Raw genomic sequence first — 13878 nt, 5'->3', positions numbered from 1 at the left:
CAGCACCACGACGCCGAAGCTGTACACGTCGCTCTTCTCCGTGAGCTGGAACGAGCGGTGGTAGTCCGGGTCCAGGTACCCCGGCGTCCCCTGCGGCGCGGTGCAGCACACGAGGTCGCGGGCGCCCCCCGTGGCGCAGGCGTCCGGCGGCGCCAGGAGGCGGGAGAGGCCGAAGTCGCCGAGGCGCGCCCGCATGTCGGCCTCCACGAAGATGTTGGAGGAGGTGACGTCGCGGTGCACGACGGCGGGCTTGACGCCGAAGTGGAGGTACTCGAGCGCCGACGCGATCTGGGCGGCCATCGCGACGCGGGTCCGCCAGGGGAGCGGCGGGGGCAGCGGCACGCCCGCGACGCCAGGGCCGGCACGGCGGCGGTGGAGGTGCTGCGAGAGCGTGCCGTTGGGGACGAAGTCGTAGACGAGGAGCAGCGCGCGCGGGTCCGCGCAGAAGCCGTGGAGGCGGACGAGGTGCGGGTGGCGGAGCGCGGAGAGGATGAGCACCTCGTTGCAGAAGGACTTGGTGATGGTGGCGGAGGCAGAGGGGAACGACGGGGACGGGGACGGGGACGGCGGGACGTGCAGGCGCTTGACGGCGGCGGGGCGGGCGGAGGGCGGGAGGTACGCGAGGAACACCGTCCCGAAGCCGCCGTCCCCGAGCTTCCGCGCCGCGTCGAAGCCCGCGGTGGCGGCGCGCAGCTGCTCGTAGGTGAAGGACGGGCGGTGGTGGTGGAGCCCGTGCAGGCGGAGGAACGCCGCGGCGCGCGACGCCGCCGCCGGCTCCCGCGCCACCGCGCCGCGCGAGCGGAACCGGCGCACCGCGATGGCCGCGCAGAGGTAGAGCAGGAGCAGCACGAGGATCGACGCGGCGGCGGCCAGCGCCACGGTGAGCACGTTCGTGCCGCCGTGTTGCTGCTGCTGCCGCGGCGGCGGGTGGATGTGCCGGCACGCGGCCGGAGGCGGGAGGCAGGCGGCGACGAGGAGGAGGAGCGAGAGGAGGCGGAGGAGATGCGGCCGCATTTCGGCGCGGGCGAGATGCGCGAGGAGAGAGAGAGAGAAGGATGCCGAGACGCGGCCGCGCAAGGCTACCACCACTCCACTACGGAGCGTGTGCGACACCTCTCGCTTTCACATCATCACATGGCCGGCGGGCCAGGCGACGGATCCCTCCGCTTTCGTCAGTTCAGGCTATCCTTGTTTGGAATGCCGAAAACCCCTCCCACGAGATTAGTTCCTTTTTTTTCAAAGAGTGTCATCACAAGTTCACCAAATTAGCGGATTAATTGGTACGAACGTATCCTGCGTGAATTAATCCTGCCACAGAATCCTTTTTTTTCACTGCCGACAAGAAATACACCCCCTCTTCGAGTCTTCGTGGATGATTGGGCGAGAGCCGAGGCCCGAGAGAGGTCACTGATGCGGACAGTTAACAGAAAAGGCAGCCGGTTAGGTCAACTCTTCGGCTCCAACTCGGCGACGCAGGCGGGCATCCATCGCCGTAGTGGGCAGCGCAATACGGCATCATCCAGCGCAGCCATGGGCAAGCAAAGGCGGGCGCCGGACGGTGCGTGAGACCGAGACGTGACGTGACGCGACCGGGTTTGCCGTCGCTGCGCCTCCGCATGAATATGTGCTCGCCGACGGCGACCGCAGCCGTGATTCTATACAGGGACGCGGGTTAGTGCGGGGTGATTAGATTAGCTAGCTGCCTGTGGCCGTCAAGTCGTCGGGAATGTTTAGTTGTACTGGCTGTGGCTAGTGGTACAGCAGGAATGGGGTTAATGGAAAGAAGATGGGAAGGAAAAGATCAGACGGCGCTCTCCTCTCATTGCCACATGGTTCCGTGCCAAAGCTTTCTTTTGACTAGGACTGCTGCTCCAGCCCCTCCAGTCCAGTGGCATGTTGCGTTGACCGGCTCCAGCCTCCGGGTCTCCAGCGCAAGCTAGCAGTGCTACAATTTTAGTATCTTTCCTATTTTGTCGGTGCATCTTGTTTTACTTTTGGCGCACAATTTTAGTATTTTTAGCTACAATTTTAGTACTTTTTTCCGCTGTTAAAAATCTCAGCGTGCTTCTCGCATGGCAATGAAGGGTACAGTTTGCAGGTCCTATTAACCCAAGCCATCGCTACTATTCTTTTGGCGCACAACATAGTCAAAAGGAGCAAAGGGAAGACGGAAAAGAATGGGAAAAAAGGCACACCGCGCACAAGCACTTTACTGTGTCCAACTGCACAGCGGTCGAAGTCGAAACCGACCGCTAACTACAGTTATGGCCCGTGGTTTAAGCCCAGCCCGGCTACGGCCTGCCACCACAGGCGCCCCAGCCGCCGACCCTGTGTATACACGCGCACGCGCACACGCACGCGCCACTCCGCCAACCGTAATCTCGTGACTCTCGTCTATCCCCGTTCCCCTCCGGCCCTCCCTCGGCGCCTCGAGACGTACTCGCTCGCATCGTCGTCTCCGAATGTTGATGCCGTGGTCCGTGGAGGAGGAAGAGCGAAGACTTGAGGAACATAATAAGGAGGACGATGGCATACACCTCATCAGCACTACACTCGACTATGGTGAAAGCCTAAACCAGTTGTTGAGCACCAAATTGAGCAGTGGACGGTCCAGTTTAGAGGTCGGACGATCCGTGGTCCAGACGGTCCGCGTCTGTGGACCATACGGTCCACGTGTGCGCAGAGCAGATTAGGGTTCCGAGTTTTGTGTTACGGTTGTTAGCTAGATTCACAGAATTAACTCGGAAAATTAGTTTGTAAAGGGTCCAGCCCTCCTCCTCTATAAATAGAGTAGTATACGGCCGATTTGCAATCATCAATCGAATCAATAATACTTCTATCTCGCATTTATTTCCTATACAATTGGAAGTAGTTCTAGTCTAGTTCTAGTTTAGCCTCTTAATCCTCAAATTCTCCGCTTCTCTTCGACTCTACGTCGATTAGAGGAGTCTAGATCGCCCTACTCGAGCCTAGACAACTCCTAAGATCTCTCCTCCCCGATGGGGTCCCTCTCGAGAGCGAGATCCAGGCGTCGCCGGCGACCTTCCGTCGCCCCTGCGCACGCGCGGACCGTCCGGCCGTCAGGCAGAAAACCCTAGCCTCACGCCAGGCCGCGGACCGTCCGCCCCTACGCAGAGAGCACCGCCGCTGGTTCGTGTTAAGTGATTGGCGCCCCAAAAAGGTGTCAACATACTTTTTAGCTACTCCGCTGGGGATAATTTTATATAGACCTATCGTGATCGGCCCTCAATGGTCGGTTCAAAGAATAGCTCTGAAGTTTCCACCAGCAATATCATCAAGCCGACATGGGAAACCTTGATGGTTGAAGAACAGCTCCTATTCGAGGAGCGCCAGGAGCAGCTGATCTAGAAAGCAAAGGCGAAATTCCTGGCCGACTTCAAGATGGACAGGAACAACAAAGTCGTTCGACAATGGGCGACAGATCTGGCTTCGCTCCGACCTACTACGAATACCCCCAATGTAAGTAGCACCAATGAGCTCCAATCTCTTAAAGCTTACATAGACGAACAGCAAGAGCAGATGCAACATATCGTATGGGATATACAAAACGATCATAAATGACTAGTGCGTGCGCTTGATAAGTCTACTATTGCAAATCTTCCTTCGCACGAGGTTGAACTGAGGGAATACACACGTGATTCATCGACAACAGGTTGTCACGGCCAATCACAACCCCTTTATGGGATGCCGATAGACATGTACCCTGGACAACAACAGCCTACCACGCACATTGGCGATAAATCTGCCAATTTGTGTATGTCCGGACCGTCCGCACGTGAGCGCGGACCGTCCGAGCCAGCGGCGGCCGATCCCATTTTTAGAAGCGAATTACCGAGACCTGCACCCAAGCCGCCACATACCATGCAAACCCTAGATAACCCATTCAGACCATCCGCGTATGACGCCAGACAGTCCGAATATAATGTCGGATGGTCCGGCCACATGGCTGCACAGTTCGCGCACGGAGCCGGACGGTCCGCGTATTTAACTGAACGGTCGGGCACAGGGTTTTTTGAGGAGGATGGATATCCAACTCCGTATCCGTCCCAGCTAGATTTCCCATCTCACCATACGACACGTCAGCACCATAATATAATCTACCAAACCCGTGGGAGTGAGTACTTTCCGGTCCCCAGAAGGCCAGAAAGGAATGGCCAGTCCTATGAACCTCATAGGGCATGTATTAACGTGTCGCAAAACCCAAACCAATGGGGAGGAAAACAACATACCAACATCCAAACAACCTCACCCATATTGGACCAAAGAGCCGGTGGTCTCCCACCGGCTGCCATCGATATAGTAAGAGAGGAAATAGCTGGGGCGTTCCGAGATAAGCTCGGAGTTAGTATAGTCCCCAGGGGGCAGTCATATCGGAGACCTTATGGTAGCCATTTTGACTGCTCCCATACCCACAGGGGACCAGAATACCTGAATTCACAAAGTTTTCGAATGATCAAGGAAAGAGCACGCGTGAGCATATAGACCAGTTCTTAGCACAATTAGGAGAATTGGCCGACACCGAAGCATTCTGTGTGCGTTTATTTTCATTATCTTTAACAGGGATTGCATTCACATGGTGTGCCACGCTCCCTCCTAATTCCATTTTGTCACGGGGAGACTTAGAACAAAAATTTCATGAACATTTCTTCTCTGGCGATTACGAGCTAGATTTAGTAGACTTAGTGGCCCTACGACAATAAAAGGATAAATCGGTTAATGATTACATCCGGAGATTTCGGGATATGAGAAACCGATGTTTTCAAATCCATTTAACAGATAAACAACTGACGGGGATAGCCTTTGATGGATTGCGCTATTATTTAAAAGAGAAATTAGAAGGCATCCAGTTCTTTATGCTAGCACAATTACATCAGAAAGCTCTGGCTTGTGAAAGCCAAAGCAAAGAACTAGTAAAAACGGTTCATCATAATGTCCATATAGTAGAACACAATCAAGTTAGTTCGGATGATGAACCAAAGAAAGTTTACACTGCCGAAATAGTTTGGCCTGAGCAGGCCAAATCTTCGGCTTGCTCCTCCTTGCAGTCAGTTCAAAAGAAACGACAGGAGGAGGTTAAATTTACATTTAATGTCGGCAAATGTGATAAGGTATTCGATGAATTACTAAAAAATGGTAACATTAATATCGATTATACCGTTCCACCCGCCGACGAACTAAAGCGTCGCGCATATTGCAAGTGGCACAACTCATTTTCCCATGCCACTAATGATTGTAATGTGTTCCGACGACAAATCCAATCGACCATTAACGAGGGACGATTGAAATTTCAGGAGGACACGGAGCCCTTCCCAATGAATATGATCGACTTCAACGGCAAAAGGGTCCTATTTCGGCCCAGCATAGTCGATAAGGGTAAAGACAAAGAAGTCATCATCGGCAACGCATGGGAGGCCGATGGAAACAACAAAATCTCTTGCAGGAAAGTGGTGGCCGAGAAGATTCCTGATGGAGGGGAGACACTGAAAGTGACCATCACAACCTCCGGCTCAGGGGGGCAAGCGCAGACAAGGGAACATGCGCAAGAATCAATACTGCACATCGCGGACTGAAAGGGAAATAGGCTTACACCTTTTCCTAAATAGATTTTGGTGGTTGAATTGCCCAACACAAATAATTGGACTAACTAGTTTGCTCTAGATTATAAGTTTTACAGGTGCCATAGGTTCACATCAAACCAATAAAAAGACCAAGCAAGGGTTCAAACAAAGAGAGCTTAAGTCAACTCGAAGGCAGCCCTGGTCTGGCGCACTGGACTGTCCGGTGTGCCACCGGACAGTGTCCGGTGCACCAGGGAACTCCAAGCTCAACTCTTCGTCTTCGGGAATTTTCAGAGGGACTCCACTATAATTCACCAGACTGTCCGGTGTACCACCGGACAGTGTCCGGTGCCCCAGGGAGGAGCAACTCTGAACTCGTCGGCTTCGGGAATCCGCTCCGCTATAATTCACCGGACTGTCCAGTGTGCCAGCGGAGCAACGGCTACTTCACGCGCAACGGTCGACTGCAACGCATTAAATGCGTGTCTGCGCGCGCAGAGGGACAGAGCACGCGCGGGTAGCACACCGGACAGTCTACAGGACTTGTCCGGTGCACCACCGGACAGCCAGGCGGGCCCACAAGTCAGAGCTCCAACGGTCGAAACCCAACGGCCAGCTGACGTGGCTGGCGCACCGGACTGTCCGGTGCGCCATGCGACAGCAGCCTTCCAACGGCCACATTTTGGTGGTTGGGACTATAAATACCCCAACCACCCCACATTCAATATCATCCAAGTTTCTACACTTCTACACCTTACAAGAGCTATAGCATTCAATACAAGACACACCAAAGAGATCAAATCCTCTCCCAACTCCACACAAAGCTCTAGTGATTAGAGAGAGAGAGAGATTTGTTGTGTTCATTTGAGCTCTTGCGCTTGGATTGCTTCTTTTCTTTCTCATTCTTTCTTGAGATTCATTCACTTGTAACCGAGGCAAGAGACACCAATTGTGTGGTGGTCCTTGTGGGGACTTTGTGTCTCGTGTGATTGAGAAGAGAAGCTCACTCGGTCTAAGTGACCGTTTGAGAGAGGGAAAGGGTTGAAAGAGACCTGGTCTTTGTGACCACCTCAACGGGGAGTAGGTTTGCAAGAACCGAACCTCGGTAAAACAAATCCTTGTGTCTCATTCCTTATTTGCTTGCGATTTGTTTTTTCACCCTATCTCTCGGACTCGATTATATTTCTAACGCTAACCCGACTTGTAGTTGTGATTAACTTTGTAAATTTCAATTTCGCCCTATTCACCCCCCCCCTCTAGGCGACTTTCAATTGGTATCAGAACACGGTGCTTCATTAGAGCCTAACCGCTCGAAGTGATGTCGGGAGATCACGCCAAGAAAGAGATGGGGACCGGCGACAAGCCCACTACAAGCCACGGGAAGGCTTCATCTGAAGAGTCCCGCAACAAAGGGAAGGGGAAGGAGAAGAAATCCCCTTCACACAAGTCGCATCGGAGTGGCGATAAGAAGAAGAAGATGAGGAAGGTGGTCTACTACGAGACCGATACTTCATCACCTTCCACCTCCGGCTCCGACGCGTTGTCCATTACTTCTAAGCGCCATGAGCGCAAGAAGTTTAGTAAGATCCTCCTACGCTATCCTCGCATTCCTAAACATACTCCATTTCTTTCCGTCCCATTAGGCAAACCACCGACGTTTGACAGTGAAGATTATTCTAGGTGGAGTGATTTGATGAAATATCACCTAACCTCACTCCACAAAAGCATATGGGAAGTTGTTGAGTTTGGAGTATAGGTACCATCCATAGGGGATGAAGATTACGATGAGGACGAGGTGGCCCAAATCGAGCACTTCAACTCCCAAGCCTCCACTATACTCCTCCAAGCTCTAAGTCGAGAGGAGTATAACAAAGTACAAGGGTTGAAGAGCGCCAAGGAGATTTGGGACGTACTCAAGACAGCGCACGAGGGAGATGAAGTGACCAAGATCACCAAGCGGGAGATGATCGAGGGGGAGCTCGGTCGCTTTCGACTTCGCCAAGGGGAAGAGCCACAAGAAATGTACAACCGGCTCAAGACTTTGGTGAACCAAGTGTGCAACCTCGAGAGTAAGAAATGGGATGACCATGAGATGGTTAAGGTTATTCTTAGATCACTTGTTTTCCTTAACCCTACTCAAGTTCAATTAATTCGTGGTAATCTTAGATATACACAAATGACTCCTGAGGAAGTAATAGGTAATTTTGTGAGCTTTGAGTTGATGATCAAAGGCTCAAATAAGATCATCAAGCTAGATGGTCCCTCCGCGCCCAAAGCACAACCGGTTGCATTCAAGGCGATGGAGGAGAAGAAGGAAGAGTCTACATCAAGTAGACAACCAATCGACGCCTCTAAGCTCGACAATGAGGAGATGGCGCTCATCATCAAGAGCTTCCGCCAAATCCTCAAGCAAAGGAGGGGGAAGGATTACAAATCCCGCTCCAAGAAGGTTTGCTACAAGTGTGGTAAGCTCGGTCACTTTATTGCCAAATGTCCTATTTCTAGTGACAGTGATAGGGGCGACGACAAGAAGGGGAGAAGAAAGGAAAAGAAGAGGTACCACAAGAAGAAGGGCGGCGATGCCCATGTGTGCCGCGAGTGGGACTCCGACGAAAGCTCCACCGACTCCTCCGACGAGGACGCCGCCAACATCGCCGTCACCAAGGGACTCCTCTTCCCCAACGTCGGCCACAAGTGCCTCATGGCAAAGGACGGCAAAAAGAAGAAGGTAAAATCAAGATCCTCCACTAAATATGAAACCTCTAGTGATGAGGATAATTGTAGTGATGAGGAAGATAACTTACGTACCCTTTTTGCCAACCTTAACATGCAACAAAAAGAAAAATTAAATGAATTAATTAGCGCTATTCATGAGAAGGATGATCTCTTGGATTCCCAAGAGGACTTCCTTATTAAAGAAAACAAGAAGCATGTTAAGGTTAAGAATGCTTATGCTCTAGAAGTAGAAAAATGTAAAAAATTATCTAGTGAGCTAAGCACATGCCATGATACTATTGCCAACCTTAGAAATGAGAATGCTAGTTTAAATGCTAAGGTTGATTCAAATGTTTGTGATGCTTCACTTCCCAATCTTAGAAATGATAATACTAATTTGCTTGCTAAGATTGAAAAATTGAATGATTCTCTTGCTAGCCTTAGAAATGAAAATGAAAAATTGATCGCTAAGGCCAAAGTTTTGATGTTTGCAATGTTACTATCTCTAATCTTAGAAGTGAAAATGAGATATTGCATGCTAAGGTTGTAGAATTAAAATCTTGCGAACCTTCTACATCTACCATTGAGCATGTTACTATTTGCACTAGATGTAGAGATATTAACATTGATGCTATTCATGATCACATGACCTTAATTAAACAACAAAATGATCATATAGCAAAATTAGATGCTAAAATTGCCGAGCATGACTTAGAAAACAAAAAATTTAAATTTGCTAGAAGCATGCTCTATAGTGGGAGACGCCCTGGCATCAAGGATGGCATTGGCTTCCAAAAAGGGGACAATGTCAAACTTAATGCCCCTCCTAAAAGATTGTCTAATTTTGTTAAGGGCAAGACTCCCATGCCTCAGGATAACGAGGGTTACATTTTATACCCTGCCGATTATCCTGAGAGCAAAATTAGGAGAATTCACTCAAGGAAGTCTCACTCTGGCCCTAATCATGCTTTTATGTATAAGGGTGAGACATCTAGCTCTAGGCAATCAACCCGTGCTAAATTGCCTAATAGGAAAACCCCTAGTGCATCAAATGATCATGACATTTTATTTAAAAATTTTGATGCATCTTTTGTTTTGACTAACAAATCCGGCAAAGTAGTTGCCAAGTTTGTTGGGGGCAAACACAAGGGATCAAAGACTTATGTTTGGGTACCCAAAGTTCTTGTATCTAATGCCAAAGGACCCAAAACAGTTTGGGTACCTAAAGTCAAGAACTAAACTTGTTTTGTAGGTTTATGCATCCGGGGGCTCAAGTTGGATCATCGATAGTGGGTGCACAAACCACATGACAGGGGAGAAGAAGATGTTCTCCTCCTACGAGAAAAACCAAGATCCCCAATGAGCTATCACATTCGGGGATGAAAACCAAGGTTTGGTCAAAGGTTTGGGTAAAATTGCTATATCTCCTGACCATTCTATTTCCAATGTTTTTCTTTTTGATTCATTAGATTACAATTTGCTTTCTGTATCTCAATTATGCAAAATGGACTACAACTGTCTATTTACTGATGTAGGTGTCACTGTCTTTAGAAGAAGTGATGATTCAATAGCATTTAAGGGAGTGTTGGAGGGTCAGCTATACTTAGTTGATTTTAATAGAGCTGAACTCGACACTTGCTTAATTGCTAAGTCTAACATGGGCTGGCTCTGGCATCGCCGACTAGCACATGTTGGGATGAAGAATCTTCACAAGCTTCTAAAGGGAGAACACATTTTAGGACTAACCAATGTTCATTTTGAGAAAGACAGGATTTGTAGCGCATGCCAAGCCGGGAAGCAAGTTGGCACTCATCATCCACATAAGAACATCTTGACGACTGACAGGCCACTTGAGCTCCTCCACATGGACCTATTCGGCACGATCGCTTACATAAGCATCGGCGGGAGTAAGTACTGTCTAGTTATTGTGGATGACTATTCTTGCTTCACTTGGGTATTCTTATTGCAGGAAAAATCACAAACCCAAGAGACTTTAAAGGGATTCTTGAGACGGGCTCAAAATGAGTTCGGCTTGAGGATCAAGAACATTAGAAGCGATAATGGGACGGAGTTGAAGAACTCTCAAATTGAAGGCTTCCTTGAGGAGGAGGGCATCAAACATGAGTTCTCTTCTCCCTACATGCCACAACAAAATGGTGTAGTGGAGAGGAAGAATATAACTCTACTGGACATGGCAAGGACCATGCTTGATGAATACAAGACTTCGGATCGGTTTTGGGCCGAGGCGGTCAACACCGCTTGATACGCCATCAACCGGTTGTATCTACACTGAATCCTCAAGAAGACATCTTACGAACTCCTTACCGGTAAAAAGCCCAATGTTTCATATTTTAGAGTCTTTGGTAGCAAATGTTTTATACTTGTTAAAAGAGGTAGAAAATCTAAATTTGCTCCTAAGGCTGTAGAAGGCTTTTTACTAGGATATGATTCAAACACAAGGGCATATAGAGTCTTTAACAAGTCCACTGGACTAGTTGAAGTTTCTTGTGACATTGTGTTTGATGAGACTAACGGCTCTCAAGTAGAGCAAGTTGATCTTGATGAATTAGATGATGAAGAGGCTCCGTGCGTCGCGCTAAGGAACATGTCCATTGGGGATGTGTGTCCTAAGGAAATCGAAGAGCCCATTCAAGCACAAGATCAACCATCCTCCTCCATGCAAGCATCTCCACCAACTCAAGATGATGATGAGGCTCAAGATGATGAAGAGGAAGATCAAGAAGATGAGCCACCTCAAGACGACGACAATGATCAAGGGGGAGATGCAAATGAACAAGACAAGGAGGATGAGCAAGTTGCAAGGCCGCCACACCCAAGAGTCCACCAAGCAATTCAATGAGATCACCCCGTCAACACCATCCTCGGCGACATTCATAAGGGGGTAACCACTAGATCTCGTGTTGCACATTTTTGTGAGCATTACTCGTTTGTTTTCTCTATTGATCCACACAGGGTAGAGGAAGCACTTCAAGATTCGGATTGGGTGATGGCGATGCAAGAGGAGCTCAACAACTTCACGAGGAATGAGGTATGGCATTTAGTTCCACGTCCTAACCAAAATATTGTAGGAACCAAGTGGGTATTCTGCAACAAGCAAGACGGACATGGTGTGGTGACTAGGAACAAAACCCGACTTGTGGCCAAGGGATATTCACAAGTCAAAGGTTTGGATTTCGGTGAAACCTATGCACCTGTAGCTAGGCTTGAGTCCATTCGTATATTATTAGCCTATGCTACTTACCATGGCTTCAAGCTTTATCAAATGGACGTGAAGAGTGCCTTCCTCAACGGACCAATCAAGGAGGAAGTCTATGTTGAGCAACCTCCCGGCTTTGAAGATAGTGAGTATCCTAACCATGTCTATAGTCTCTCTAAGGCGCTTTATGGGCTCAAGCAAGCCCCAAGAGCATGGTATGAATGCCTAAGAGATTTCCTTATTGCTAATGGCTTCAAAGTCGGAAAGGCCGATCCTACTTTATTTACTAAAACACTTGCAAATGATTTGTTTGTATGCCAAATTTATGTTGATGATATTATCTTTGGGTCTACTAACGAATCTACATGTGAGGAATTTAGTAGGATCATGACACAGAAATTCGAGATGTCAATGATGGGGGAGTTGAAGTATTTTCTAGGATTCCAAGTCAAGCAACTCCAAGAGGGCACCTTCATCAGCCAAACGAAGTACATTCAAGACATTCTAAACAAGTTTGGGATGAAGGACGCCAAGCCCATCAAGACACCCATGGGAACTAATGGGCATCTCGACCTCGACACGGGAAGTAAATCCGTAGATCAAAAGGTATACCGGTCGATGATAGGTTCCTTACTCTATTTATGTGCTTCACGACCGGATATTATGCTTTCCGTATGCATGTGTGCAAGATTTCAAGCCGACCCTAAGGAAGCTCACCTTACGGCCGTAAAACGAATCTTGAGATATTTAGTTCATACTCCTAAGTTTGGCCTTTGGTACCCTCGGGGATCCACATTTGATTTAATTGGTTATTCCGATGCCGATTGGGCAGGGTGCAAAATTAATAGAAAGAGCACATCGGGGACTTGCCAGTTCTTGGGGAGATTCCTGGTGTCTTGGGCTTTAAAGAAGCAAAATTCTGTGGCTCTTTCAACCGCCGAAGCCGAGTATATTGCCGCAGGACATTGTTGCGCGCAATTGCTTTAGATGAGGCAAACCCTCAGGGACTATGGTTACAAATTAACCAAAGTTCCTCTTCTATGTGATAATGAGAGTGCAATCCGCATGGCGGATAATCCGGTTGAGCATAGCCGCACTAAACACATAGCCATTCGGTATCATTTTCTAAGGGATGACCAACAAAAGGGGGATATCGAGATCGCATATGTTAGCACCAAAGAACAATTAGCCGATATCTTTACCAAGCCATTGGATGAACAAACTTTTACCAAACTTAGGCATGAGCTAAATATTCTTGATTCTAGGAATTTTTATTAATGTCTTGCATACATAGCTCATATATATACCTTTGATCATCTCTTTCATGTGCTATGACTAATGTGTTCTTTCAAGTCCATTTCATGATAAGTCATAGATTGAAAGGAGAAATGGAGTCTTCGGCGAAGACAAGGCTTCCACTCCACTCCATCGATTATTCATCCTTCGCCGTCGCTCCGCATCACTCTCCACTTTGGTATAATCTTCACTCCTATCGTTTTGACCAAAGGGGGAGAAAGTAGTTAAAGGGCTTATATTTCACTCAAATATCTGTTTTTGGCGATTCATGCCAAAGGGGGAGAGTATTAGCCCAAAGCAAAAGGACCGCACCACCACCACCAATTTCAAAAATATAATTCATTTGGTATGAAGTCTATTAATTGGTGAAGTTTTTCAAATTGATATCTTATTTTGATATAATTTCAAATTGGTAATACCCTCTTCAAAATTAACATCTAAAACCCTCTTGAACACTAAGAGGAGGATTTCATTAAGGGGGAGTTTTGTTTAGTCAAAGGAAAAGCATTTGAAACAGGGGGAGAAAATTTCAAAACTTAAAAATGCTTCTCAAAATCTTATTCATTTACCTTTGACTATTTGCAAAAGAATTTCCAAAACATTTTGCAAAACAAAACATGTGGTGCAAGCGTGGTCCAAAATTTTAATCTAAAGAGAACAATCCATGCATATCTTATGAGAATATTTATTGGTTCAATTCTAAGTAACCTTAGCACTTAAAATTATGCAAACTAGTTCATTTCTGCACTTCTATAGTTGTTTTGGTTTGTGTTGGCATCAATCACCAAAAAGGGGGAGATTGAAAGGGAAATAGGCTTACACCTTTTCCTAAATAGATTTTGGTGGTTGAATTGCCCAACACAAATAATTGGACTAACTAGTTTGCTCTAGATTATAAGTTTTACAGGTGCCATAGGTTCACATCAAACCAATAAAAAGACCAAGCAAGGGTTCAAACAAAGAGAGCTTAAGTCAACTCGAAGGCAGCCCTGGTCTGGCGCACCGGACTGTCCGGTGCATCAGGGAACTCCAAGCTCAACTCTTCGTCTTCGGGAATTTTCAGAGGGACTC

This window comes from Zea mays, chromosome 1 (assembly GCF_902167145.1).
Source record: "Zea mays cultivar B73 chromosome 1, Zm-B73-REFERENCE-NAM-5.0, whole genome shotgun sequence".
Taxonomy (NCBI): domain Eukaryota; kingdom Viridiplantae; phylum Streptophyta; class Magnoliopsida; order Poales; family Poaceae; genus Zea; species Zea mays.
The sequence above is the reverse complement of the archived record's forward strand: the minus strand, read 5'-3'. Positions refer to the sequence as shown.